Below are 24,735 nucleotides of genomic sequence, written 5' to 3' on the forward strand. Positions count from 1 at the left end.
TTAAATGTTGTAATACCACTATCATTGAAATGTATTTTTTACATTGTGCCTTAAGCATACATGGGATTTTTCCCCCCAAAGCTGGGGGAAATTCTCTAGATTAGCCCCTTCTTTTACTCTGAACACACATCGCTCAGATGGTTGCCTAAATATAGGCATAGTTTTTTTGGTTACATAGACTTTTAAAAAATAAGTAAATTTTATGACCCAGTGAATTACTGAATACTTTAAGAGGATCTGTATTAAGTTAATCTGAATTTAGGTGTAGAATGTTTACTATGTAAGTGGATCACTATGCTTCACTATGGAAAAAAGAGAAAAATGCTCTTGCCTATACACATTCAAAATGTTGAACTAACATTATTTCTGTAGACCTTTCCTTATTTTTTCATGGTAACAAGGAAAAGATGTAAAGCCAAGGTAACTGCCTGATGACACAATTTCTTCAGATAAAGTTGAAGATATGGACATGATGTCACTGGGTTTCTCTTTGGAACAGAGAACAAGAAGGACCTGGGTCAGGGGCTCTTTTTTGGCTTTCTGCCTCACTCCCAAAAGAATGTTAAAAATAATACACCATATAATGTTTAAACATATTTAGCTCTGTAAGAGAGAGCCCATTTTAAGGTGTCATTCCTGACTCAAATGCTGTGGTCATCCTGGAATAACCTTAATACACAAACTCTCCCTATGAGATTTTTGTTTAGCTTACTCTTACAAACGTTGCAGACTAACATTAAGCATTGGTGTTAAGCAATATTTTCATCGACAAATTCACTAAAATAGAACCCTAGAATGTTGAGGTCAGAGGCCGCCTTTGAAAGCATATGGTTTAGGCTCCTTATTTTGCAAATGGAGAATCTTGAGAACAAAGGAGAAAGCAGTCATGGAAATAGCGGCAAAGTCCAGATCATTGCTCCATAACAAGGATTCATTGGCCTTGTGTACATACTTACTGATTCAGGTCATGCCAATAAACCCTATTACGGTATTCATGGCTGAATCTATTAAAATACTTCCTCAGCCCCAGTCCTCATTCCTCTTTCACACTTTAGACTCACACTGCTAAATAATATGCTTTGGTATCTGGTTAATTTCACTTTGAGGCAAAATTTAAAAGAGGGGGGTTTTGGATTTGACAATGGACCTGAGAGACAAGTGTTTCACTTAGCTATGTAGCAATAGACATGTAACAGGATTCCAAACTGTGATTTATTATAAATCTTAATCTTCATCCAAAAAATTTTCATGGACCTCAGTTTTGAACTATAGGAATTTTGTAAGCATGATTTAAACACATGTTCTAGAATCTAAACCATTTGGCTTATATTCAGCTGATGATGGTCATCTTTCATTCTGACCTTTATGGGAGCCTCTATATCAGTGGTTCCCAACACTGACTCCATCAGAATAACTTGTGGATACTTTAAAAGATCATACATGCTAGGTACTATGAATTCATTCACTGATATGAAATTTGAGGCAAACTGATTTATAGTGACAGACAGCAAATCAGTGGCTGTCTAGGACCAAAAATGGAATGAATTGACTCAAATGGGACAGAAGAGAACTTTCTGGGGTGGTGGAAATGTTCTATATTTAATTGCGGGATGGTAGTTACATAGGTGTATATATTTATCCCTACTCCTTGAACTTTCACTTAAATTGGGTGCATTTTTAGATGATAATTATACTTCAATAAAGTTGATTACCTCTCAAACCAAAAAAACATGTGATGAGGGTCTACATGCAGAGGTTCTGGCTAAGTGGATTTTGCATGGGTTTCCAGTATCAACATACGAGATTCAGATGAGAAACCATGGTTAAGAACTTCTCTTGTAAATACTAGAGTCTAAGGTGAACTTTCTGTAATTGACCTGTAAGGTTTCAAATCAAGCATTTTTATCTCCTTCATTTCAAATAACATTATAAAATACATTTTCAAAGGCATGTTTAAATTGATTGACCTGCCTTGACAGTATTAGCAAAGATTTCTTTGATGACTGTGAAATGTAAGGTGAACATATATATATTTTTTCTTACTTTTGTTCTCCCCTCCCGGGAATATAAGCAATTTCTCTGTCCTGGATTGTTGGTTCATCTCCATTGCTTTGTGTTCTTATCACTGCCTGTATTACTAAAAAAGCACACAAGTGAGTGCCGAGTGCTTGAGGGACACTTTCTTTGGGTATGCAAGAACTGCCTAATCTTAAGCAAATACGCATATTTGGAAAGTGTAAGGTGTCAGCATAAATAAATCGGGTACTGACTATCTAGGAAAGCACAGTAAGACAAGATCTTAGAGGACTTGGGAATTTCAATTCTATGGTATAGTTGAATTAGCAGATATAACATTTTGTCTCAAAATGGTACCTTACAAAGCACTGAGAATATCAGTTTGAGATCTTGAGGAATCTTAAGTCACTGGGTCCCAAAGTCCCACCCAGGAACTGTAAATGTATTCAGCGTATATCTGGACTCAATATTCAGTTCCCTACATGTACTTCTTACCCTGTATTGAGACTATCTTCACCTTTAACCTGTAGTCTCATTCAGGGCAGGAATTATATATTTCATACCTGTGTAATCAGTTTATGAAACATTGCATGGTGTAGCCAAGGTCCTAGGTCATAGAATGAGTTAATGAACTTCAGAAGCCAAGCACTCGTAACTACATATTGAAATGTACAAAATACAGTGTATTTCTATACAAAATATAGAAAATGCAGTGACCTTTACAATTAATGCCTTTGTTCTAAACACTGTTTCCTTCTTTTGGGTTATTTTTTGGGTTATTTTCTTCAAAGTTGTTGCATAACTAAAGAGTATGAAAATGTCTCAAAGCATCTACTGCATACAAAATATCAGGCTATGTTCTATGTAGGAGTAGTGAGAGGCTATGGAGTTAATGTACTGGGACAATGAAATGATCTGGCTGACGTCACATACCAGGTTAATCACTGTTTTCCCAGATGAGATCTGAAGGAGGGTCTGTGCTCCAGGCTTCTAAAAATAAAGACTTGCATTCTTGTATTTAACACTCCGTATTCCAAGGTAATAACTCCATATCTCCACTGACTACTGTGTGTGTATAGAAATTCTAACTGTTGTTATTTTTACCAATGGAACATTCTTCTGTTGAGCTAATAAGATGCAGCAGTTGTGATCAGGGATGCACTAAAGAATCACAGTTTGCTAATAAAATTTGATGACAAAATTTGTTTCATCTGGAATCACATACGATCCACAAATACAAGTGATCCCCTTTGGGCACTTGTCTTGGTATACGTAGCTATTTTTTTTTGTGGGAGAATCCCTTGAGCTCAAGAGTTGGAGACAAACTTGGGGATCATGGTGCGACCGCATCTCTACTTTTTTTTTTTTTTAATTAGCTGGGCACGGTCACGCGTGCCTGTAGTCCCAGCTACTCAGGTGACTGAGGAGAAAAGATCACTTGAACCCAGGAAGTCGACGCTGCAGTAAGCTATGATCTTTCCACTGTAATCCAACCTGGATGACAGAGTGAAACCTTGTCTCAAAAAGAAAAAAGAAAAACTATTTTTCATGTCTAGAAACATTGAAATTTACTACTACAGAAATGCAGAGCATTTCTGGGTTCTTAAATATACTCTCTCTTCGATCATTTGTTGCCAAAATTTTAATGACTACCCCTCCTGTATAACTGTGCACTAAGATGACTTTTATTTTTCTTTTTTAAAAAAATTTTATTTTCTTTTAAGTTCTGGGATACATGTACAGTATGCACAGATTTGTTACATAGGTAAACGTGCCACGGTGGTTTGTTGCACCTATTAACCCATTGCTTAGGTATTAAGCCCTGCATACATTAGCTATTTATCCTGATTATCTTCCTTCCCCCGCCTCTGCCTAGACCCCAGTGTGCGTTGTTTCCCTCTCTGTGTCCATGTGTTCTCATTGTTTAGCTCCCACTTATAAGTGAGAACACGTGGTGTTTGGTTTTCTGTTCCTGTGTTAGTTTGCTGAGGATAATGGCTTCCAGCTCCTTCCATGTCCCTGCAAAGGACATGATCTTGTTCCTTTTTATGGCTGCATAATATTCCATGGGGGTATATTTACCACATTTTCTTTATCCAGTCTATCATTGATGGGCATATGGGTTGATTCCATGTCTTTGCTGTTATGAATCGTTATGCAGTCCTGTTTGTAAGAAACTGGCTTCCTGATCTTTATCAGAGTTATTCCCATTTCCATACCACCATGTACTTCTTCCTCTAAAGTTTATGCTTCATAGATTTATTTTTTAGCTTTTTTGAAATTATATTATTATGTTTCAAAATATATGTTCTATTATGGATACACATGGACAAAAAATGGAAATAATAGACACTGATGAATCCAAAATGGTGGAGGGTGTTGAGAGAGTGAGGGTTGAAAAATTATCTTCAGACATTTCTGTTTTTTCCCACCCACAGTCTCCAAAGCAGTGGTGAAATTTTTGGCAGAGAAAATTTCCTTCTTCTATTGTGTGCTACAGGTGCTGGTATTTTTGTTCTTTGTGACTACTGAATGCAATCTTCTAGCCTCCCTGGGCAAGGACATTTATATGCCAATCAGACAACTCATGCTCTATCCTGTCACTATGTCCCAAGCTTGTTGTATCCAACTAGTGGTTTCATGTTACAGGCATGGAGTTATCCATATTATGTTTTTAGGAAGTTCAATCTCTATATTTGACTTGTGTAAGTTCAAACCATCAGCAGCTTTTTGGGTGACAGTTTCCTACTCTTGGTCCTCTCCTGCTCAGACACCCACATAATGAATTATTTGGTTTTTTTTTTTTTCACTGGGTGCTTCATTTGGATAAGCTCTTGACCGGTCATCCTTGTCTCCCACATGTTCATCATTGTCACTTTCTTGAGGATCTTCTCAGTTATAGTCAAATCCAAAGATTTTCCTGCTTTTTCTTCACATTTAACTGCCATCATTCTCTTCTATGGGGAAATTATGTTTATATATGTGACATTCTTCCAACTATTTTCTGGACCAAGGCCAGACTGTATCAATTTTTTACATGGTAAGAATTCTTTTGTTAAGCCTCATTATCTATTGTTTAATAAAAATGCAAGTGATTTGTTTTCTTGAAAATCCTCCTTTATAAAGTTCAAGGCCAGTCAGGGTAAGAACTACACAAGAAGATGCTCAAGAAACTTATTATTTTTAAAAATGTTTGATACATAAGTATATTACTTTTAACTGAAATTTTCCTTTGATTTCTCATACTCTTTTAGTTTTTTCCACATCTGTATTTATTTTCAAATTATTTTCTTTCCTTGTTTTGGTCAGCGTTTTAAATTCCTGTCCTTCTTGAGGTAAACATACGACTTGCAATATAGTTAATGTCCTTTTGGACCTTCAGCATCTAAACATATAAAGAAGAAAGGAAGGAAGGAAGAGAGGGAAACTCACATGTAATAAGAATGTATTATGTGCCAGGTACTTTATACCCAATATTTTACTTAGTCTATAAAACAAATAATTGAGATAGTTATTATTAACCTCACTTTTCACATGCAGAAATTGAGGACCAAATAAATGAAATGATTTGCCTTAGATCATACAGCTAAGAATTGGATTGAGAATTAAAGAAATAAGAATTAAAGCCAGGTCTGTTGGATACTGTGTCTATCAATTTACACTACAAAAACTGCTTCACCTTAATTTCCAGTAGGCATTCCATTCTGTTCTCATTCAAAATGCAAAAGCATCATTCATTCTTCAATGTATTTATGTGTTTTTTTCTTTGATTGCTAAATGGTGTATAGAAGACCACATTACATTGTAAGCTCCCAGGGACAGGAGCTATCTTCCTTATCTGGTGTTGAGAGCATCATGAGCAGATACGTATGTAATAAAGGCATCGAGTTTCCTCATTTCTTCATACAAAATCACGTAAGTATGTCACATGTTTCTTTTTCGTATTTTTGAGGCATCTGAAATTATATGCTGTAGGCCAGTGTTTACTTAATCTACAAATGAATTTGTTCTGGCTATGGAATATGCAATCAGATCCACTGAAGATCCAGATATTTTGGGATCAGGCGATTGACTTGTCTAAAATTCCAGATCAGGCATAATTCTGCCCAAGATCTTGGACTTAAGGGCAAATTTTTATTCATTCATTTCATAAGTAGTTTAGTCCCTACTCTGTGAAAAGGTCCAGGATGGAGAGCAGGGCCCCAGAAATGAAGAAGATATAGTCTCTGTCTTGTAGAAGCCACATGTTCAGAATTGCTCCCTTCCCTCCACAATGGCAAAATCAGCAGCATAGAGGCGGGGCCTTTTCTTTGGTATTTCCATTCACAATACAGGCACTACAGAAAAGGATTTTCTGTCATCTCACCAACATCTCAGGCTGAACACTATCTGCTCTGGCCTATTCTGGCCTCATGATAGGTCCTGGGAACTGAAATCTTATTTTGTTGGCATGGCAACAGTCCACCTCTTTACTTCCTTTTTTGTACACCTTTATTTTTGCTTGTCTGTCATCAGCTTGGTGAGTGAGTTTAGAAACTGCATATATTTGCCCTACAATAAGAATCTTGAGTAGTTTAGAAGGGGCTAGGGAGGAGAGGAGATCTTCCTCAGGGCATGGGCAACCTGTAGTCAGTCACTAGTATAAATTCTTGCATCCTATTAGAGACCAAATTTCTATATATGACCAAAGTTAAAGTGAGGAGTAGACTGAAAGGGCCAGCGCCCAGGTCCCTTACCTCAGCTTTAATCACAACAGCTCTGCTTCTATCTTTTTAATATGCACTAACCTTTCCCTTAACTGGTCTTCATATAAACACTCTAAATTAAAGACACTATCCATTCTCTGTGCAAAACTTTCTGGCCAGTGGCAATGCCCCAACGAATAATTGTAACTAGTTGGCTAGTCTCTCTCTCTTTTTCTTTCCCTCTCTCTCTCTTCTGAGACAAGGACTTGATATGTTGCCCAGTCTGGAGTGCCGTGGCATGATTACAGCTCACTGCAGCCCTGACTTCCTGGGCTCAAGCAATCCTCCCACCTCAGCCTCCCAAGTAGCTGGGACCATAGGTGTCTGCCACCATACCTGGCTATTTTTTAAAAAATTATTTTTTGTAGCTATGGGGTCTCACCATGTTGCCCAGGCTAGTCTCGAACTCTTGCTTCAAGCAATCATCCCACCTCAGCCTCCCAAATTGCTGAGATTAAAAGCATGAGCCACTGCGTCCAGCCAGTTGGCTATTCTCTAATATGCCCACATCATTATGGTCCTATGCCACCAATCCTGTCTTACTTTACAAAGCAACAATTGTGTTTTTCCCAAAACCTGTTTTTGTTACTTGCATTTGTTTTCTAATCACAATTTAATTTTATTTTTAAAAATTTATTTTATTTTATTTTTTAAAATTATACTTTAAGTTCTGGGATACATGTGCAGAATGTGCAGTTTTATTACATAGGTATACACGTGCCATGGTGGTTTGCTGCACCCATCAACCCGTCATCTACATGAGATATTTCTCCTAGTGCTATCCCTCCCCTAGTCCCCCACCCCTCAACAGGTCCCAGTGTGTGATGTTCCCCTCCTTGTGTCCCTGTATTCTCATTGTTCATCTCCCACTTATGAAGGAGAACATGCGGTCTTTGGTTTTCTGTTCCTGTGTTAGTTTGCTGAGAATGATGGTTTCCAACTTTATCCATGTCCCTGCAAAAGACATGAACTCATCCTTTTTTATGGCTGCATAGTATTCCATGGTGTATATGTGCCACATTTTCGTTATCCATCTATCATTGATGGGCATTTGGGTTGGTTCCACGTCTTTGCTATTGTTAATACTGCTGCAATAAACACATGTGTGCATGTGTCTTTATAGTAGAATGATTTATAATCATTTGGGTATACACCCAGTAATGGGATTGCTGGGTCAAATGGTATTTCTGGTTCTAGATCCTTGAGGAATCACCACACTGTCTTCCACAATGGTTGAACTAATTTACACTCCTACCAACTGTGTAAAAGCATTCCTATTTCTCCACATCCTCTCCAGCATCTGTTGTTTCCTGACTTTATAATGATCACCATTCTAACTGGTGTGAGATGGTATCTCATTGTAATTTTGACTTGCATATCTCCAATGAGAAGGATGATGAGCTTTTTTTCATGTTCATTGGCCGCATAAATGTCTTCTTTTGAGAAGTGTCTGTTCATATCCTTTGCCCACTTTTTGATGAGGTTTTTTTTTTTTTTTTTCTTGTAAATTTGTTTAAGTTCCTTATAGATTCTGGATATTACCCTTTGTCAGACGGATAGATTGCAAAAATTTTCTCCCATTCCGTAGGTTGCCTGTTCAGTCTGATGATAGTTTCTTTTGCAGTGCAGAGGCTCTTTAGTTTAATTAGATCCCATTTGTCAATTTTGGCTTTTGTTGCCATTGCTTTTGGTGTTTTAGTCATGAAGTCTTTGTCCATACCTATGCCCTGAATGGTATTGCCTGGGTTTTCTTCTGGGGTTTTTATGATTTTAGGTGTTACGTTTAAATCTTCAATCCATTTTGAGTTAATTTTTGTATAAGGTGTAGGAAGGGGTCCAGTTTCAGTTTTCTGCATATGGCTAGCCAGTTTTCCCAACACCATTTATTACATAGGGAATCCTTTCCCCGTTTCTTGTTTTTGTTAGGTTTGTCAAAGATCACATGGTTGTAGATGTGTAGAGTTATTTCTGAGGCCTCTGTTCTGTTCCATTGGTCTATATATCTGTTTTGGTACCAGTACCATGCTGTTTTGGTTACTGTTGCCTTGTAGTATAGTTTGAAATCAGGTAGCATGATGCCTCCAGCTTTGTTCTTTTTGCTTAGGATTCTTAGGATTGTCTTGGCTATATAGACTCTTTTTTGGTTCCAAATGAAATTTAAAGTAGTTTTTTCTAATTGTGTGAAGAAGGTCAATGGTAGCTTGATGGGGATAGCACTGAATCTATAAATTACTTTGTGCAGTATGGCCATTTTCATGATGTTGATTGTTCCTATCCATGAGCATGGATTTTTCTTCCATTTGTTTGTGTTGTGTCCTTATTTCCTTGAGCAGCGGTTTGTAGTTCTCCTTGAAGAGGTCCTTCACATCCCTTGTAAGTTGGATTCCTAGGTATTTTATTCTCTTTGTAGCAATTGTGAATGGGAGTTCACTCATGATTTGGCTCTGTTTGTCTATTATTGGTGTACAGGAATGCTTGTGATTTTTGCATATTGATTTTGTACCCTGAAATTTTGCTGAAGTTACTTATCAGCTTTAAGAGATTTGGGGCTGAGACAATCTGGTTTTCTAAATATACAATCACGTCATCTGCAAACAGAGACAATTTGGCTTTCTCTCTTCCTATTTAAATGCCCTTTATCACATCCTCTTGCCTGATTGCCCTGGCCAGAACTTCTAATACTATGTTGAGTAGGAGTGGTGAGAGAGGGCATCCTTGCCTTGTGCCAGTGTTTAAAGGGAATGCTTCCAGCTTTTGCTCACTCAGTATGATCTTGGCTGTGGGTTTGTCATAAATAGTTCTTATTATTTTGAGATACGTCCCATCAATACCTGGTTTATTGAGAGTTTTTAGCATGAAGGGGTGTTGAATTTTATTGAAGGCCTTTTCTACATCTATTGAGATAATCATATAACTTTTGTCATTGGTTTTGTTTTTGTGACAGATTATGTTTATTGATTTGCATATATTGAACCAGCCTTGCTTCTCAGGGATGAAGCCAACTTGATCGTGGTGGATAAGCTTTTTGATGTGCTGCTGGATTTGGTTTGTTAGTTTTTTATTGACAATTTTTGCATTAATGTTCATCAGGGATATTGGCCTGAAATTTTCTTATTTTATTATGTCTCTGACAGGTTTTGTTATCAGGATGATGCTGCCTCATAAAATGAATTAGGAAGGATTCCCTCTTTTTCTATTGATTGAAATAGTTTCAGAAGGAATGGTACCAGCTGCTCTTTGTACCTCTGGTAGAATTCAGCTGTGAATCCTTCTGGTCCTGGACTTTCTTTGGTTGATAGGCTACTAATTATTGTGCCAACTTCAGAACTTGTTATTGGTCTATTCAGGGATTCAAATATTTCCTGGTTTAGTCTTGGGAGGGTGTATGTGTCCAGGAATTTATCCATTTCTTCTAGATTTCCTAGTTTGTTTGTGTAGAGGTGTTTATAGTATTCTCTGATGGTAGTTTGTATTTCTGTGGGATCACTGGTGATATCCCCTTTATCATATTTTTTGATATCTCTTTGATTCTTCTATCTTTTCTTCTTTATTAGTCTGGCTAATGGTCTATCCATTTTATTAATCCTTTTTTTTAAAAAAAAAAAAAAAAACAGCTCCTGGATTCATTGATTTTTTTTGAAGGGTTTTTCATGTCTCTATCTCCTTCAGTTCTGCTCTAATCTTAGTTATTTCTCTTCTTGTGCTAGCTTTTGAATTTCTTTGCTCTTGCTTCTCTTGTTCTTTTAATTGTGACATTAAGGTTTCAATTTTAGATCTTTTCTGCTTCTTCCTGTGGGCATTTAATGCTATAAATTTCCCTCTCAACACTGCTTTAGCTGTATCCCAGAGATTCTTGTACATTGTGTCTTTGTTCTCACTGGTTTCAAAGTACTTATTTATTTCTGTCTTAATTTTGTTATGTGCCCAGTAGTCATTCAGGAGCAGGTTGTTCAGTTTCCATGCAGTTGTGTGGTTTTGAGTGAGTTTCTTAATCCTGAGTTCTAATTTGATTGCACTGTGATCTGAGAGACTGTTTGTTATAATTTCCATTCTTTTGCATTTGCTGAGGAATGTTTTAGTTTTGATTATGTGGTCAACTTTAGAATAAGTGTGATGGGTGCTGAGAAGAATGTATATTCTGTTGATTTGGGGTGAAGAGTTCTGTAGATGTCTATTAGGTCTGCTTGGTCCAGAGCTGAGTTCAAGTCCCGAATATCCTTGTTAATTTTCTGTCTCATTGATCTGTCCATTATTGACAGTGGGGTGTTAAAGTCTATTATTGTGTGGGAGTCTAAGTCTCTTTGTAGGTCTCTAAGAACTTGCTTTATGAATCTGGGTGCTCCTGTATTGGGTGCCTACATATTTAGAATAGTTAGCTCTTCTTGTTGCATTGATCCCTTTACCATTAGGTAATGCCCTTCTTTGTCTTTTCTGATCTTTCTTGGTTTAAAGTCTGTTTTATCAGAGACTAGTATTGAGTATTGCAACCCTTGCTTTTTTTTTTTTTTTTTTTTTTTTTTTTTTTTTGCTTTTCATTTGCTTGGTATGTATTCCTCCTTCCCTTTATGTTGAACCTGTGTGTGTCTTTGCATGTGAGATGGATCACCTGAATACAGCACACTGATGGATCTTGACTCTATCCAATTTGCCTGTCTGTGTCTTTTAATTGGGACATCTAGCCCATTTACATTTAAGGGTAATATTGTTATGTGTGAATTTGATCCTGTCATGATGATGCTAGGTGGTTATTTTGCCTGTTAGTTGATGCAGTTTCTTCATAGTGTTGATGGTCTTAACAATTTGATATGTTTTGACAGTGACTGGTACCACTTTTTCCTTTCCATATTTACTGCTTCCTTCAGAAGCTCTTGGAAGGCAGGCCTGGTGGTAATAAAATCTCTCAGCATTTGCTTGTCTGTAAAGGATTTCATTTCTCCTTTGTTTATGAAGCTTAATTTGGCTGGATATGAAATTCTGGGTTGAAAATTCTTTTTTAAAAAAGTGCTGAATATTGGCCCCCACTGTCTTCTTGCTTGAGGGTTTCTGCAGACAGATCTGCTGTTAGTCTGATGGGCTTCCCTTCAGACTAACCCGACTTTTCTCTCTGGCTGCCCTTAACATTTTTTCCTTCATTTTAGCCTTGGTGAATCTGATGATTATGTGTCTTGGGGTTGCTCTTCTCGAGGAGTATCTTTGTGGTGTTCTCTGTATTTCCTGAAGTTGAATGTTGGCCCATCTTACTAGGTTGGGAAAGTTCTCCTGGATAATATCCTGAAGAGTACGTTTGGTCTTTTCACATTCCCAAATTTCTTGGAGGCTTTGTTCATTCCTTTTCATTATTTTTTCTCTAACCTTGTCTTCATGCTTTATTTCATTAAGTTGATTTTCAATCTCTGATATCCTTTCTTCCACTTGATCAATTTGGCTATTGATACTTGTGTATGCTTCACGAAGTTCTTTTGCTGTGTTTTTCAGTTCCATCAGGTATTTATGTTCTTCTCTAAACTGGTTATTCTAGTTAGCAGTTCCTCTAACCTTTTTTCAATGTTCTTAGCTTCCCTACGTTGGGTTAGAACATGCTCCTTTAGCTCAGAGGAATTTGTTATTACCCACCTTCTGAAGCCTACTTCTGTGAATTCGTCAAGCTCATTCTCCATCCAGTTTTGTTTCCTTGCTGGCGAGGAGCTGTGATCTTTTGGAGGAGAAGAGGCATTCTCATTTTTGGAATTTTCAGCCTTTTTGAACTGTTTTTTCCTCATCTTTGTGGATTTATCTACCTTTGGTCTTTGATGTTGGTGACCTTCATATGGGCTTTTTGTGTGGACATCATTTTTGTTGATGTTGATGCTATTCCTTTCTATTTGTTAGTTTTCCTTCTCACAGTCAGGCCCCTCTGCTGCAGTTTTGCTGGAGTTTACTGGAGGTCCACTCCAGACCCTGTTGGCCTGGATTATCACCAGCGGAGGCTGCAGAACAGCAAAGACTGCTGCTTGTTCCTCCCTTTGAAAGCTTCGTTCTGGAGGGGTGCTCACCAGATGCCAGCTGGAGCTCTCCTGTATGAGGTGTCTGTCGACCCCTGCTGTGAGCTGTCTCCCAGTCAGGAGGCATGGGGGTCAGGGATCCACTTGAGGAGGCAGTCTGTCCCTTAGCAGAGCTCAAGTGCTGTGCTGGGAGATCTGCTTCCCTCTTCAGTGCCTGCAGGCAGGAACATTTAAGTCTGCTGAAGCTGTGCCCACAGTTGCCCCTTTCCGCAGGTGCTCTGTCCCAGGGAGATTGGCGTTTTATCTATAACCCCCGACTGAGGCTGCTGCCTTTTTTTCAGAGATGCCCTGCCCAGAGAGGAGGAATCTAGAGAAGCAGTCTGGCTATAATGGCTTTGCCGAGCTGTGGTGGGTCCCACCCAGTTCGAACTTCCTGGCGGCTTTGTTTACACTGTGAGAGGAAAACCCCCTACTCAAGCCTCAGTAATGGCAGTCACCCCTTCCCCCACCAAACTCCAGCATCCCAGGTCAATTTCAGACTGCTGTGCTGGCAGCAAGAATTTCAAGCCAGTGGATCTTAGCTTGCTGGGCTCCATGGGGGTGGAGTCTGTTGAGCTAGACCACTTGGTTCCCTGGCTTCAGCCCCCTTTCCAGGGCAGTGAATGGTTCTGTCTTGTTGACATTCCAGGCGCCACTGGGGTATGAAAAAAAACTCCTGCAGCTAGCTCAGTGTCTGCCCAAAAGGCCACCCAGTTTTGTGCCTGAAAACCAGGGCCCTGGTGATGTAGGCACCCGAGGGAATCTCCTGGTCTACAGTTTGAGAAGACTATGGGAAAAGTGTAGTATCTGTGCTGGAATGCACCTTTCCTCATGGCACAGTCCCCCACAGCTTCCCTTGGCTAGGGGAGGGAGTTCCCTGACCCCTTGTGCTTCCCAGGTGAGGTGACACCCCACCCTGCTTCAGCTCGCCCTCTGTGGGCTACACCCACTGTCTAACCAGTCCCAATGATATGAGTCGAGTACCTCAGTTGTAAATGCAGAAATCATCCACCTTCTGCATTGATCTCGCTGCAGACCAGAGGTATTCCTATTCAGCCATATAGCCAGCCACCTCCCATAATTTTAATTAAACCTAAATTAAGTTTAATTAAAATTATATGAAACAATGCAATATGAAGACAAAAGAAAGTCATTTTATGGAAACTAAGTTGCATGCATTGAAAAGACTCCAAATAGGCAGGTCACTAAAAATATTTTATTAAATTAGATGTGAAAGATTGAAGACAAAATTGAAAACTACCTAAAGAGGATTAAACATTTAGCTTGCTTTGTGATTGTCTTTAAGTTCTTGCTTTCCTTCTTAAAAAATTGAAACTGGAGTCCAAAGCTGATGCATTTTGAATGATATATTGTGGGGTGGGATTTATGTAGAAATGGTTATGCAGAACTCAATCAGTTGACCCACAGTCAAGGAAAAGGTCTTGGCCTTACATCCAAGAATTAGCTAAGGAATATATCTTTACATGGAGTAAGTCAAGATAGCATATTCTGAAAAAAAGTATTAAGGATATGGGTGTAAAGAGGTTTAATGACTCTTTGCTTTAACTGACTTTTAAAATTAACTAAGCAATATCAAATCCTGATTGAATTGGTTAAAAACTCATTCATAAGGCAGCGTCCTGCTTAAGATTTTATCTTGAAGAAGACAAAGGAGAAGGATGAGAAGGAGGAAGGAGGAGGAGGAGGAGAGGAGGAGAAGGAGAAGAAGAAAAAGAAGAAGAAGGAGGAGGAAGAGGAAGTGGAAGAGGAGGAGAAGAAGAAATAGAAGAATCATCCAGTGCTTTTCTAATTGTATGAGATGACTAGCTTTTTTAAATTTTCAAATTTTCATAGATGAATGCTTTTATAAAATAAAAATTTCTGGGAATGTGAAATCTCTCTATGTTTCTAAATGCTCAGTCTCAGTTTCTAAACTTATGTCACACCTATTATCTCTATTGGCCAGTAACAAATAGTTGTATGATTGGAGTAGGTCTGCAAACTACACTTTGAGTAGCACTGAGTAGACGCAATGTGGTGCCTGTGTAATCACAAAGCCCTGAATCCAGCCCTGAAAGGTGTCATAAACAATGAGCCAGGTTCATTCAACCTGGGCAGTATAACTCAGTGGGATATATCTTGGTTGTACCAGGTGCATGAATAGCCTAAAATTTCCTCCATGAGCAAGTGTTAGGATATTATACAGATATGGCATAAAAGGGCCCTGGTATCATGCTTTAACTTCCATAGTCATACAAAAATCCTTATGTACCTCAAGCCCTTCTATTCTTGTGTATGTTTTATAACTTATTTTCTTTGTCCCTCTTGATTATTTTGGACTCCTTGTACCTACTCAGTATGTCACTTTCTTAGCCTCCTGTCTCAAAAAGTTTTAACCCCAGAGTGTCCTATATATATGGCCAATGGGGGCAGCTGGGAGGCAGATGTTGGTATAACTAAGTCATGGATTATATCAGCGTGACAGTGAAGCTCAGAGACATTAATTACTCATCGAGGATAACTTAACAGATAGGCAATGAAACTAATATTTTCATTCTGAATGAAACTAATATTTTCATTCTGAATGAAACTAATATTTTCATTCTGAAAAATGGTAACTTTTTAATTCAATTTATCTTACTGAGCACTCACTCTGTTCTCAGCATTATACTCAGACTAGAACCACAGAGATTAATCAAACATAGTTCTGCATCATTCCCAAAACAGCTCAGGGCATGTTGGATAACACCACACATATCCTGATAATGATAATTCATTTGGTAAGTGATGTAATAGCAAAGTAAAGTGCTATAGAGGAGAAAAGTAAGTAATTTTACCTAGAAAGGTGTGAGAATTATGGAAGAATTCACAGAGGATGTAGCACTTGAGATGGAGCCTTAAAGAAACTGTTGAATGTCTGTAGGAAGAGAGAGTGGAACAGGGACTGGACATAACGTGTAGACTAAAAATTCATAGCAAATTCATAGACTGCTCAGGAATGACAAAGTGTTCAGTGTAGCTAGAATGTAGGGTGTACCAAGGATGGTGGGAGTTAGTGAGTGATGGTTCATACTCCTGGAAATATAGGTGGGTCCAAGTGATAGAGGATCTTCAATGCTGAAGAACTTTGACTTTGGTGGGGAGCCTCAGTAGGGCTCAGAGTAAGACAAGGGACACGACTGTTTTCACCTTATTTTTTTTTTTTATTCTCCTAGTACGTAATTTTTCTTGCCTAGTATGTGGGAATAGTATAATATTTACTTTAAAGTGTTATTGTGAGAATCAAGTTATAGTTTGGAAGTTGTGAACTTTGACATGGTATTATCTAAAAGCTATTTTGAGATATCATCATCAGTTCCTCCCTTCCTTTTTTCTTTCCTTCCTTCTTTCTTTGTCTATAATCTAGCATGTAGGGTTTGGTAGAGGGAGGAGACAAAAACTAAAAAAATAGAGAACAATTGTTAAGCACAATACAACTATGACCTTATTCAGGGAAAGTTCTGTATGTGAGTGGTGAAGACTGAAATAAAGGAGCATTTTGTTTTGTTTTGTTGTTGTGTTTTTTAAATGGGAAAATGAGTCTGATCTAGAGTCTTCGGTCTGGATTAGGGGTAGGAAATGGATGGGAAGGAAACTGCCAAGGAAGCACACTAGCCTGAGACTCTGGATTCTCTCTGTGCTCATCCAAATCTAAAAGGTTAATACAAGAATCTCTATGGCAAGGCTCACCATCTCCAGAAAAACCTTGTCTGGTGAGTGGTCTCCTCAGTGCTCCTTTCATGTCCTCGTTCCTCAGACTACAGATAAAGGATTTGATTAAGTGAGTTACAATTGCATACATGAGAGCAGCTACCTTATCTCTTTCTGCTGAGTAGGCAAAAGAGGAGAGAAAGTAGACTCCAATGATGAACCCATAGAAGACCTGGGACACAACTGAGAGATGGGAACAACATGTAGAGGATGTTTTCTGCTTCTCCTTCGCTGATGGAACTCCAAGCATAGTGCTGCCAATAAGGACATAAGAGACAAGAATGAAGGTAAAGGACATGAAGACAACTATTTCCCCAATGGCAGTAATTATCAAGTTGTTGATTTGGGTGTCTGAGCAAGCAAGCCCTAAAATGGGTTCCAGGTCATAGAAGACATGTGAAATCACAGAAAGTTAAGTGGCTTAGCTGACTGAGATGCAGTATTGAGACAAGGTTGGAGATAACCCATGGGGTCACAACCAACAGGGCACAGTTCTTGGGACTCAGTAATACCACATATAGTGTAATGGGTGACAGATGGCAATGTATCAGTCATATGCCATGTCTACCAATAGGAAATTATCCAGATCCACCAGGAACATTTAAAACTACATTTGTGCATGGCGTCCTTCAAAGGATATAGTTGAATTCTGGCTTTGAATATTTGCCAAAATTTTGGGGACTGTAGTGTTTGTGAAGAAGATGTTAGTGAAAGATAGGTTGGCAAGGAAGAAGTATATGGGGCCATGGAGGTGAGCATCACTGATAACGGCCAGGATGATAAGTAAATTTCTTACCATAGTGACCAGATATATGCATAGAAACAGCATGAAGATAAACTGATGCTTTTTAGACCTCACCATGAGTCTCAGGAGAAAGAATTCGGAGATAGTAGTCCAATTTCCTTGGTGCATGGCTCTGCTGTGTCTAAAAGGGAAAAAAATTCAACCTCATTGTAAAATGGTAACATGACACGAAAGCCCATCAGTGCATTACACTACCTTATAGAACAGAATGAGGCCTTGGAACCAGAAAGTCTTGGGTCATATTATCCCCCTACTAAAATACAAGTTTCATAAGGGCATGGATTTTATCTTTTACGTTTAGTGCTGTACATCAGTACTAACGACAGTGCCTGTCACATAGTAAATGATCAATAAATATTGATTGATTTCTACAAGAATGAGTGAATAAATGAAAAAAAGAATGTTTTGGGATTATAGCTCACTATCTTCATGACATTGTTATCTGTGCTTTTCTAAGGCTATTTAATCAGTTTTAAAGTGTCAAGAATATCTACTTTACTGGAGTTTTGTGAGGATTGCAAAGACACGTGTCAAATGCCCAGGCCTGCATTTTAGCTATTACTGCACACATAGTAGCCGCTATCATTCACTAATTTAGGAGAATCACAGACTCTAAAGGCAAAAATAAATCTCCAGGGATGATCTGAACCAGCCTCTGCCTTTGGGCATGTGAGTGCCCAAATACACTACTGATCACTTTATAGTGCTCCAGAGACAGAGACTCCATAGTCCCCTTCCAGCATCTGATCCAAAATTTTATCATGTTTGAATTTCATTTCCTCCTGAAATCTTCCTTGTTTTTACATTTCAGCAAGGAAAAAGTAGTTATCTCTATTAAATGGTGCAGAAAAATAATATAAAAATATCCACTGAATAAAGCAACATACAGGTAGCTTTAGTGTCCTTAACAAGACCATTTGTAGGGAGTTCATTGGGCATAAACCAAAATGAAGAAAGCTTAAGATTAACACTTTAAGAGTTAAGTGTTTATTGAGTGCTTACTATGTTGTAGGCATTCTGCTAAATGCTTTACCTGGCTTATCTTGTCAAATATTCACCACAACCTTATGAGTCAAGTAAGACTACTAAGATGTTCAATTTACAGATAAGGAAATCAAGGATTAAAAAGGCTGAATAAGTTCATTAAATTGATATATAGTCAGTGTAGTAGAGTTCAGAGCTCTCTTGCTGAACTACTTTGCTATATTGCTACTATACTACTATGTCTTCAGATATGTGAAGGAGGGGGTCAAGAAATAATATTTGTTGAGAATCACTGATGTTCTAGGACATAAGATCATGCTCAGCCAAAGTCGCAAAGCTAGTAAGTGGTGGAGCTAGGCTTTGAATCTTAATTTGAAGATGTTTTTGCCATATCTGTATAAATCCAAATTAGAGCAAATGGGCTTACAAATAGGAAGGTTTATCTTTGCTTATTCCACTTTGTACCTTACCTAAATTGTTCTATATGCTACTGTGAGATCAATTTTATACAATGGCTACTTACACAGAGGCCTGCCATGTCTTCATACCGCCTTCCCTGTTTAACACTAAACTGCCATTGTGTAAATTCACATCCTTTTGCAAGTTTGCTGTTTTACTTCGTACCTTCTATGATAAAAGAGGTTGGTAGCACTAATGAATAGTTGGAGCAAGACTGCTGGAAGAATGTTGCACTTATTTAATAGCGCATTTTTTTCCTAAGAACTATAGCAGTACTCATTTGCATACTAACAAATAAATGTGCTAATTATAAATCAGGCAGGATCAGGTCTGGTGGGACCTCTGCTTGGCAGCACTTAGCCATTTTGTCTGTACAGAATGTACTGAAAATAATAAAGTGGCATATTATTATGTACATGTAATCTAGGCTTTTCAGTAATGTAGATTGTGTTAGCAAAGTATGGCAGTCCACATTCCTGATCTGACCTTCAAGGTACCATATCAGCTAGTTTCATTTGATTGTTCTCATCTACTCTGCCCAAACTTACGCCATCTTTTACAATTAAATGTGTGTCTATCTTCAGTCTTTCAACGTTTATACTCAGGTCACTAAGATGGTACGATACTTTTGCAATGAATGTGGGGAGCAAATGTTTGTATTTTGGGGTTGAGGTTTACCTCCTATGGAAATTTCCAGATGTTTTGTAGCTAATAGCTATTTGTACTAATATTTGTAGCTAATAGCTATGAAACAGTTTCACTTCCTCCACCTAAAAAAATTGTTGGTGATTTTCCCAGCCATGGAGGTAAACCTTTCCTCCTTCTAATACAGAAAAAGACAGAGAAGAGGTTTGGAACAGGATTGAAAACCTCAACTGCTTATGTTGTCTCTGCACCTGAATTTAGAAAAAGAATCACCCTAGGACTCAGAACAGAATTCTCAAGACTCCTTATTAGAAACAATTTTCAACTCCATCCTCTGTGGACCAAGTCCTCTCTACTGGGATATATTGGTATTTACCGATTTCCTGAGATGTAAAAAGTACATATAACTAAGAATAAAAGCAAACCTTATATCTCTGTTACATTTATACTTTAGTTAGAAAACTAAAACATCAACATTTGAAGAAAAATGTCACCCTCCTTTATAACTAATAGTTTGTCTTCAGCCTCTCCATGTAATCCAATAACAAACTGACTCAGGTAATATTTAGAGAGCATTAAGAATGAAAGCAGCTGGGTGTGGTGGCTCACTCCTGTAATCCCAGCACTTTGGGAGGCTGAAGCTGGTGGATCCCCTGAGGTCAGGAGTTTGAGACCAGAGTGGCCAACATGGTGAAACTCCGTCTCTACTAAAAATATAAAAATTAGTTGGACGTGGTGGCAGGCGCCTGTTCCCAGCTACTTGGGATGCTGAGGCAGGAGAATAGCTTGAACCCGGGAGGCGGAGGTTGCAGTGAGCCAAGACCATTGCACTCCAGTTTGGGCAACAGGAGCGAAACTCTGTCTCAAAATAAGCAAACAAACAAACAAAAAGAATGAAAGCAACACTAGAGTTATTATTATTTGTCAGGCACTATTCTAAGCCCTTCATGTGTAATAACTCATTTAATTTATTTTTGTAATAAAATTATGAGGTAGGTAAAAGTATGACCTTTTTTTACAATGAAGAAACTGAGGATAGAAAAAAGTTAAGTGATTTACCCAAGGCCTTCTAGGTTCTTAACCACTGTATTAAACTACCTCTTAATAATCAGGAGGGAGTTTTAGAAAAAAAATCCCATCCAGAGAGCTTGGCTAAAAATTATCTTCTCAAAATTCCATTTTATTCTCACTCCCTCCAATCTCAGCAAATGTCTTTACTACCTACTCAACTCTACCTCCAAACTTCCACCACTAAATCTAGAGACAATTCTACCTCCAAATTTAGATGTAGACATTTTGACTATTCTCTTTGTCATTCATGTTACCAAGGAGGTATATACATCCTTCTATTAAAAGACAATCCCTCCACCTATATTCTAGATCCCATCCCCTTTTGCCTTCCCAAAAGACTTATGCTATCAGTTAGCTTCTTGCTTGTCTATATCTTCAACCAATATTTCTCTACTGGGTTCTTGCTTAGGCTTTTAAACATGTTCTAGTATTTCCAATAAACAAACAAAACACTCTGGATTCTTTAGCCCTTTCAATTACTGAACAATCACACTGCTACCTCTAAGCACAAATTTCTTGAATTGTCTACATTTCTGTTTCCATTTCTTCACTTTAACACACTCCAATCTGTCGCTTGCCCCACACAACTTCACTGAAATAGCTCTTGATAAGGTCACAATGATACTCACATTGCTAAATTCTTCCTTCTTGGCAACTCAACAGCATTCACCTCAGATGATTAGTCTCCTACTTAATATACTCTCTTTCCTTTGATTTTGCAAACTCTACTCCCCTGGTTTTCCTTCTACCTCTTCTACCATTCTATTGCTACCTCTTTTCATGGCTCTTCTATGTAACTCTTAAATGTTTGTTTTGATTTCAAAGAGATTTCCTTGCTCACTCTACTCTCCTTAGAATAAAATTATCCACTTTCATGACTTCAATTACCATATTTATGATGGTGACTCTCAGTTTCTTATGTCTGGTTTAGCACTCTCTTCTGAGTTTCAAAGCCATACACCTAATTTACTATTTGCTATTATCTTCACTTGTATATCTCATAAGCACCTCAAATTCAGTATTTTCCAAACCAAACTTATAATCTACCCATCCCACTGCCTGAAAACAATTTTGGCCCTCTCCAATTTTTCCTTACCTCAGAGAATTATAGTACCATCAATTTTTATCATTTTTGACATCTCCCATATCTCTTTCTTAAGATGCAATTATTTAAGTCCTATAGATTCCCCATCTTTAATATCTCTCAAATGTAGTCACTTTTCTCCATCACTCTATTCCAAGCCACCAATGATGCTTCTGCTTGTACTTTTCTTCCTTCCAAACAGTCTCTATGCTAATGCTTTTCAGTGACTTCCTGTTCCTTGTAGTTTAAGGTTCTTAATTATTTTTCTTCTTCAACTTTTACTTTAAGTTCAGGAGTACATGTGCAGGATGTGCAGGTTTGTTACACAGGTAAATGTGTGCCATGGTGGTTTGATGTACAGATCATTCCATCACTGAGGTATTAAGTCCAGCATCCATTAGCTATTTTTCCTGATGCTGTCCCTCCCCTCACCCCTCCCACAGGCCTCAGTGTGTGTTGTCCTCCTCCCTTTGTCCATGTGTTCTCATTGTTAAGCTCCCACTTCTAAGTGAGAGCAAGTAGTGTTTGGTTTTCTGTTCCTGCGTTAGTTTACTGAGGATAATGGTTTCCAACTCCATCCATGTCCCTGCAAAGGACATGATCTCATTCCTTTTTATGGTTGCATAGTATTCCATGGTGTATATGCACCACATTTTCTTTATCCAGTCTATTATTGATGGGCATTTAGGTTGATTCTATGTCTTTGCTATTGTGAACAGTGCTGCAATGAATATACATGGGCATGTATCTTTATAATAGAATGATTTATATTCCTTTGGGCATACCCAGTAATGGGTTGCTGGGTCAAATGGTATTTCTGCTTCTATGGCTTTGAGGAATCATCACACCATCTTCCACAATGGTTGAACCTATTTACACTCCTACCAGCAGTCTAAAAATGTTCCTTTTTCTGTACAACCTCCCCAGCATCCATTGTTTTTGAGTTTTTAATAATCGAAAGATCCTCAATTATTAAAGAAGCCTATAATGCCTGGTCTTCTGAATCCTTATACTGTGCTACTTTCTCCTTCTTTTGGTTTCTTTGAGAGCCTCAAGTCTCTCTTTGCCTCATTGTTTTTTTCTATGCCTGCATTCTCTGCCTGGAAGGCAATAATTCCTCATCTGCTAACTCATGTTCTGACTTGAGGTCTTAATTTAAATACTCCTTCTTTAAGTATACTTTCTCTGACCTCTTAAGACGGGGTTAGATCACTTGCAGTGACATCCCATAGCCACCTATACATTCCTTACAAAAAATATTTATATCAACTACTTATCTTTTCTACTATTTTGTAAATTGTATGAGGATAGGGACCATGTCTTTCTTCTGCTGTATCCCCAATGCTTATCATGGTGCCTGAAAAATAGTTGGTACCCAATAATTTGTGAATAATTTAATTAATAGGAGAATAGAAATTATATATAGAAGAATTAATCTGGGGTGGCAGTAGGGGATCATGGAAGACTGAGGAAATGACTTTTGAACTGAGTCTTGAAGAATGATAAAAGGGTTGGGGGCATTCTAGAATTTAAAAAATCATTTGTAAAGATACAGTGGTAGAAATTTTGAGGCCTCAAAGTACAAGATGTATGCAGGAACTTAGAGTTGTCCAGTATGGCTATAGCACAGAAGAGGGTGGTGGAAGGTAAGACTAGCAAGATGTGTTCATGATGGGAAAGTCTGTGTGAACCATCTGATTAATGATGTCTGGTAGCATCTGAAAAAAAACAGCAAGTATTATTTTGTGTTGTGGAAAATTCAGAATTCAGAGCAGAAAAGGACTAACATCAGAAATACAAAGCAAAATGGCCATAAATAATTACTTTTTTCCTTTGTGTCTTAACTTCTCTCTTTGGAGGCTCCCTAGAGACCTGACTCCCTATGTCTCATGACCAGAGAGCATGCCTGGGACCTGATTGACATTCTAAAGCACTAGAGAGATGGCTGAGTATAAAGACAGAGGAATGAGGCATCATGTCTGACTCTTGCAGACCTGTCAGCACAATTCCCTAGGCCAGTAGAAAAACAGTGTCTATTCATGCCCCTTTTATGTTCCTTTTTAAGCTTGGTAAATCACATTACAACTTTCATTGGATTTGCCATTTCTTTAGGAGCCTTGGAATTTCTTAGAGGAGATTTGTGAATCTTTAGGCAATTGGTATTCAGTATTGCTATGCCTGATTTTTAAAAAAGAGGCATATTTGGAAACAGAGGACACTGACACTGACCTTTTCTCTGAGTGGCGGCCTTTGCATACGTCATAGCAAACGCATTTAGGAATTGCTCATTTGTGGGGGCTGTTCAGAGGCAGGGGAAGGGAAGTGTCCTGGGAATTGATAACAAGCAGCAAAACAGTTCAGAGAGGAAAAGGGACATTCAAACATGATGAATGAGATCATTGTCTCTTTGAAAAGATTGGTGCTTCCTCATTTGGAAGTTCTTGAGTTTTTGGTTGAATACATGTTTGTTTGTTTTGACACAGAGACTCATAAGCATGCCCATGGTTTTAGTCTCACTTCTGTTCTCAACTACCTGAGTGACCTTTGTAAAGTCCTCTCTCTGGTTATTAACCTCATCCTCTGTAAAATGAGAGGGTTAGGCTAAATTATCTCTACATTCCCTTCCCGCTCTGATATTTGACAATTCTATGCTTTCCAGTCGGATACATTTATGCATATTGTCGCAGAAACATGATTGTATATGACTTGAAGGTGGGTAGTAGAGAGAGCACAATTTCTTTTCAACGAACACTATGTGTTTTGTATATATATTTTGATATATAATTCAAGAAGTTTCCTAATTTCCAGCTAAGAGAGTTCGTGACAATAAAATTACATTCTGCCAAATCAGTTCACCTATGTTGTATGTGTGGGTAAGGGGCTTATTACAGAAGAGTGTTTAGCTAAGAGAGGTCACCTGGAGTTGGTGGTGGAGGTACACTCTTGTTTGAGATGAAGAAATGAGAAAATAGGGAGAAAAAGGATAAAACACCTTTAAGTAATCTGTCTAACAAAAGTTTGTGAAAAACACTAGAAACAGTTAATAGTTTGTCAGCTAAATTGAAGCCAGTCTCTACTGCATCACTGGCAACCTCTCTGAGGTGGGCCACCAGGCTATTCACTTATTCGTTGCTTCATTAATGGGAGAAAGAGACA

This window comes from Chlorocebus sabaeus, chromosome X (assembly GCF_047675955.1).
Source record: "Chlorocebus sabaeus isolate Y175 chromosome X, mChlSab1.0.hap1, whole genome shotgun sequence".
NCBI classification, from domain to species: Eukaryota; Metazoa; Chordata; class Mammalia; order Primates; family Cercopithecidae; genus Chlorocebus; species Chlorocebus sabaeus.